The 6,000-nt window shown below is 44.5% G+C and overlaps 1 pseudogene; it reads right to left on the bottom strand.

Moving 5' to 3' along the window:
- The window catches only part of LOC148506846 (uncharacterized), a 94,510-nt pseudogene that overhangs the window by 46,157 nt on the left and 42,353 nt on the right, over positions 1-6,000 (bottom strand).

Raw genomic sequence — 6,000 nt, 5'->3', positions numbered from 1 at the left:
AAGGGTCTAGAAAGGCCCACACCATACACCCTACATCCATTTACTATACTTACCTCTCTGCTGACACCGCTGATATCATTGGGAACCTGGGTCAGTCACCATGTTTCTGGAGATCTACAAAAATCACTGGAAAAATGGGCCCGCACTGGATTGACGCATGCAGAGTATGCTCTGGTGCAGTGATAGAGTGTACAGGGGACATGCATCAACTAGAGAGGATAGGACAGGAGACTTGCCCACTTTTCTGGGTTGCCGTCATTTTCATACTATTGAAAAATGGATGGGTACGGGATGTCGGCACTCAGGATCCCGGCGTTCAAAATACCAATGTCGGCATTCTGACAGGGTTAGGATACCAACACCTGTCGGTAGGTATCCTAACCCTCCCCCTCTCCCTACCCCTAGCCCTCCCTTCCCAATGCCTGAACCTGACCTCCCCCCTTCCCGCATCCTAAACCTAACCCTCCCCTCCTAGTGCCTAATCCTAACCCCTATCCCTCCCCCCAACCTCACTACCCATGTTCAGGGTTCTGGCGCCATGATTCTGAAAGGTGTTGGGATGCCGGCACCGGTATTCTAAGCGCCACCATCCCCTATGCCGGGATACTGAATGTATCCAATGGAAAACAAATATTTTTCTTTTATATTTTGCCATTAATGTTATTGTTACCTTTTACGTTCAGTCTGGTTCCTTCTCCATATGCAGCTATTTGTCGATATATCTCATCATCTTTGCACACCTTGACCATCAGAAGGCAGTAGTAAGGGGCACTGTCTGCTACCTGCACCCCCTGTATGCTGAGATCTGATAATCCTGTTATCATTGTTCTTCCTTTATACCTGGGATGAACCATTTCCTGGTAGGGGTGGTAGGCGTAAGGACCACTTGTGCTGTTCACTCTCCTGTAAACATTCACCCACAGGACATCTCTATCTCTGTAATCACTGTATGAGCAGCTCAGTGTCACAGAACCTCCTGTGTCAGCTGTGATATTATTTGGCTGCTTTACAGTAACATCTGAGGAGGATGAGTGATCTAGAAAGATAAAATGTGACATATGACAATGATAGAGCTTTACAGTTATAGCACATTCAATAACAGTAATTCTGAGTTAATTTTTAGGGGTTAGTGACAGGAGTATGATACTCCCTAATTATACAGTATGTCAACCTTCCAGTCTTTGCCGGGATCCCAAAGTGGGTTCAATGCTCCATGTGGTGTTATAACTTTAAACATGCTGTGTCAGGATCCTGGCGCCTACATTGTGAGGTCGACATACAACCCACTGTAGTGTCGACCTCATGACCAATTGGTGATGCTCGAACTTGCGCGGGTTTTTTGACTGGTGAGACATTTTGTGAATATGGTGTCAGAAAATGTTTGTGAATCTAAAACATAAAAAGGAGGATGTATCAATGTACAATTTGCATTAAAACCTCATAAAACTGAAGTTATCAACAATACCGTACTTATAGGGCCTGATTCAGATTTGGGAATAGAGTAAGTAAGAGCAAGTAACTGTGCACCTGGACAAAACATGTTGCAATGCAAGGGGTGCAAATACACCCCTTGCATGTAGGATAAATACGGGCTGCTGTTGCATGTAGGCCACAAATGCTGGACAGCTTTATTTTTACACTGCAATTTAGATTTCAGTTTGGACGCCATCCTCCCAAATCTAAATGTCTCTGCACAATATAAATGATGCCCCCTCCCCTGCAGTGCAGCATGGTTTTACCATTCGCTAGCAAGCGATCGCTCAGAACGAGCAATGTTTTTCAATGTGCGCATGCGTACGCTTCACAATGCGCGTGCGCGAACTAGTAAGAGTGATGGGAAAACTCTCGCTCGTCAAGCATAGATAGCCCAGCTAAATGAGTGACAGGTCAAACCGTTTGTGGGTGGTAACAAGGGTAGGCCACTTGAAACGGGGGAGTGGAGGTGCGAACGCAGGTGTGCCTGTGAAATCCTACGCCGTTTGAGAGGCGTGCATAATTAACAGCCAGCGTCATAGGATGCATCCCTTGGTTGAAATATACACTGAAGTCCTCGCTGTGCTTGCGGCAGGGTATAGTCAACCTTAAGTGCTGCGATCGCTTCCGATGGTGCACAATGTACCTATGGTTTCATGCACTTCCTGGAGATGACATACGCAAATGGGCGTCTTTAGACAGGCTGGTGGGTGTCTACAATCACAAAGTGATCGCTCGCCAAGACATAGTGGGCGTGCTTATGACCTGCCATGTGAGCGGCTGCCTTGACGTCACTTAGCCGAATTACCATATGCTGGGAGCGAGCGATCGCATCTAATGAACAGGTCTGAATTAGGCCTTCTATTCCCACCTCTCAATCAGGCAGATAGATACCTATATGTAGTAAAAATTGTCCACAGCAGATACTAGAAATATCAGCTGCAGACATGCACCATACGATTATATATATATACATATATATATATATATATATATATATATATATATATATTAGGGATGTGCAGGCTCGGTTATACTCGGTTCCGTTCGTTTTTTTTTACCGAATCTTATTGGGTATCAGCTGTCAGGAGTTTTGGATAGCCAATAAGATTCGGCATAAAAAACCGAACGGAACCGAGTAGAACCGAGCCTGCACATCCCTAATATATATATATCTGGTAATAAATAAATAAATCTGTAGGGCAATAGCCATAGAAAAAGGGGTTTAAGATTGGGGAGAGGAAGGAAAAAACGGGCTTTGGAGCAACATAGCAAAACACATGGGTGCAAGAAAGGAAATACAAGAATAAGAAATAAAAGAAAGATTAGAGAAAATGGTAGAAAACTATGCAGACAAGGATTGATACAGAATAGTGACAGTATAAAATATGCAGACAAGGATGGTGTGTACCCAGCTCTAAAGTGGAGTGCAGCTACTGTACTTATTACAGCTGTGGAGCTATAGGCATTTATAGACCCTATACTAAGTGTATATAATAATATAAAAACAGGTGTAAGTGTGTAAGAATACCTTATAGCTATTTTTTATTTAGAAGCTCCTATACTAATATTACAAGCCATGAAGCATTTTATAATTCAAATGAGTAGTTATCCCTGAAATGATTTTGTACTTAGTGTTTTATTCATGTAGTCAGGAAAGTTGTTACATGTGTATCATTAAGAGTTATTCAGTGAATCTCTGCTAAATGGGAAACTGTTACTAACTGGAGGTGATAACAGTTTTGGGGATGTACTCAGGAAGCTGACGGTCTAAATACCGACCGCCCGACTGTCTAATTCCGGCAAGGTACTAATGACAGGCGTCGAAATCCCGACGTCTGTCATTAGACCTACACCGGGAGCCCGACTTCCGGCATACTGAGCGAAGGTAAGCCGGCACCGGGCGTGGACAGCCGCGGAGGGGAGGGTTAGTTTTTAGGGCTCCCGGGGGGACATAGGGTTAGGCACCCCACAGGAGGGTTAGGTTTAAGCTAGGGGAAGGGAGGGTTAGGGTTAGGCACCCCCCCCAGGAGACTTAGGTTTAGGCTGCAGGGAAGGGGGGTAGGTTTAGGCACTTAAAGGGGAGTTAGGGTTAGGTACTAGGGGGGGAGGCTAGGGTTAGGCGCCCCTAAGGGAGGGTTAGGGTTAGGGTAGGGAATTAGGTTAGCGATACTAGCCTAATTAGGTTAGTGATCGGGATCTTCACCACTGCTGGGCTTCCGCTGTCGGGATTTGAATCATGCGGCCGGCAGTAATACCTACTACACCCCTGTTTTGTTATTCCTGTCTAAGTGAAGCCAACGATACAGTTCAATAAAACTTTTTTTCCCATTTTGTAAATGTATCTAATAATGAGTGTAACTGTCGTTTGATACCTGTATAAGGGGTTTTCCCAAGCCTGCCCTATTGTTGACAATAATAAAGCTTGGGTGGAGGCACCGTCATTGTTAAAGGAGAAGTAAATCTTGTAGTGCAACCAATTTGCCAAACCTCATCTACAGGTGTGCAACCATTACACTGGTGTCGCTTCCTAAATCTTTTTGGTAATTTCAGTTTGATTTTTTTTTTCCCAGGAAAATTTGATTTTTAATTAAAATATTGGATTTTAAGTTCAGATTTTAGGAAAGAGGGATATGCGGTGGATCAACTTAGTATTCTGAATATTAAAAAGACATAGGACCTCATTCAGAGTCGGTCGAAGCGGCCGCACGGTCGTACGCCACCGATGTTCGCTATACTGCGCATGTGTAAAGTTCGCAATGCGCGTGCGCAAACTAGCCGCTACGATCAGAAATTTCTCTCTCCTTGAACACAGCCAGGTCGGTAGTTTGAGTGACAGGATGAGGCGTTTGTGGGTGGTAATAGGGGAAGGTGCTTGTGAACGGGGGAGTGGAGATCCGAACGCAGGCGTGCCTCATTATGCGAACGGCGTTTTATGGGAGTGCATACGGTTTATGGGAGTGCATAATTAACAAAGTAGTGTCATGGCATATGTGACATGGGAGGTTTGTACACTGACATGATCGTAGTGCTTAAGAGAGGGTATGGTCAGCCTTAAGCTCTACGACCAGTTCCGATGATTCTCGATTAATCCTTATATGCCCGGAGATGACGTGCAATGCGTACGAGAAGAGGGCGTATTTTTTTGTCTTCCGCCCGCTTCCTCCCCTTGGTCGGCCAGCTACCGATCCGATCTTAGGGACGCAACTTGCGAGCGAATCATTTGCATATCCGGCCCCTTTTCCCGTATGACCGTGCAGCCGCTTTGACCGACTCTGAATGAGGTCCATAGAGTGAAGGTAAGTAATATAGTTTCTTGTCAATATTCCTCCCTTTATTACTCAATTTTACAGGGAATGCATATATGTTGGTGGAAAATAATGGAAATTGTACATGCAAGTTGGTGGTAATCACTTATGCAATATACATAAATACATACAGTACAGTCACATACATTTCTAATAAATCACAAAAAAGACCCCCTAAAGGTTTAACATTTTCCTGTTAGGATATAGAGAACAATGACATAATTAAATCCATCTTGGTCCCATACTGTAAGGATTTGTCTTAGGCATAACATGTATTCTAAATCTAGATAATAATAAATATATATGATAATTACAACTTTCAGTTTCATACACGTAACTTATTTCGTACAAATGTGTCCTCACTGTACTATTCTAAAATCACACCAAATTATTCTGTTTGACATGCCTTGAGATTATGCAGTAGCATCACTAGGTGGGTGTGGGGGGTGCAGGAGACACCATCCAAGGGGGTGATACCAAAATAGCAGAGCTGTGAGTGGCAAGTAGCAGTGATAGAAGATGCTCACGTAATAATTTAGTACTTGATTATGTGACCATTTGAATTATTTTTACATATTTGTATGCTTTAAGTAGTTTTATAAATCACCATAGTGGATATTCCTGATATGAGTGTACTGTACACCTGTTTGCAGCATGTATCTTGCTATGTAACGGAGCACATGCAAGTGAAGGCAATGCAGAATCATGCACATTTTGTTCACACCCACACTTGTGACAAAGGAGTTAGTACTAGGCTATAACCAGGCATTCTTAAATGGAAGTCTGCACTGATGATCAGGGCCGCCAACAGCCGCACCGGGCCCAGGTGACACGCCCCCTTTAAAAAAAAAAATTGCTGCGCTTGGGAAGGGGGGCGCTGTGTGCCCCTCAGCCCAGCGCACAGCCAATGGGAAGCAGGATCAGCATGATTGCTCCCCCCATAGGCATAGGAGGCTGCTTCGCTTGTTGCTTTAGCAGCCACGAGCAGTCTCCCAGTGCAGCCCAGCACACAGCAGCATGTGCTGGGCTGATGTGACATAAGAGTTAGGGAGCCCGGGCCTAGGTAATTAGTACCCGCTCCCCCACCCTCTCGACGCCCCTGCTGATGATGGGGACTAGTAGTAAGCTAAGCACAAAGATAGAAGGTGGGTGCAGGGCAAGATGCCAACAACTGTGCACATGGGCAAATATATGTATTCATTTCCAACAACCTAAACTA

Source organism: Taudactylus pleione, unplaced genomic scaffold (assembly GCF_031769625.1).
Source record: "Taudactylus pleione unplaced genomic scaffold, aTauple2 ptg000393l, whole genome shotgun sequence".
Lineage (NCBI taxonomy): Eukaryota > Metazoa > Chordata > Amphibia > Anura > Myobatrachidae > Taudactylus > Taudactylus pleione.
Note: the sequence above shows the minus strand (reverse complement) of the source record. Positions and strands in the feature narration are given on the sequence as shown.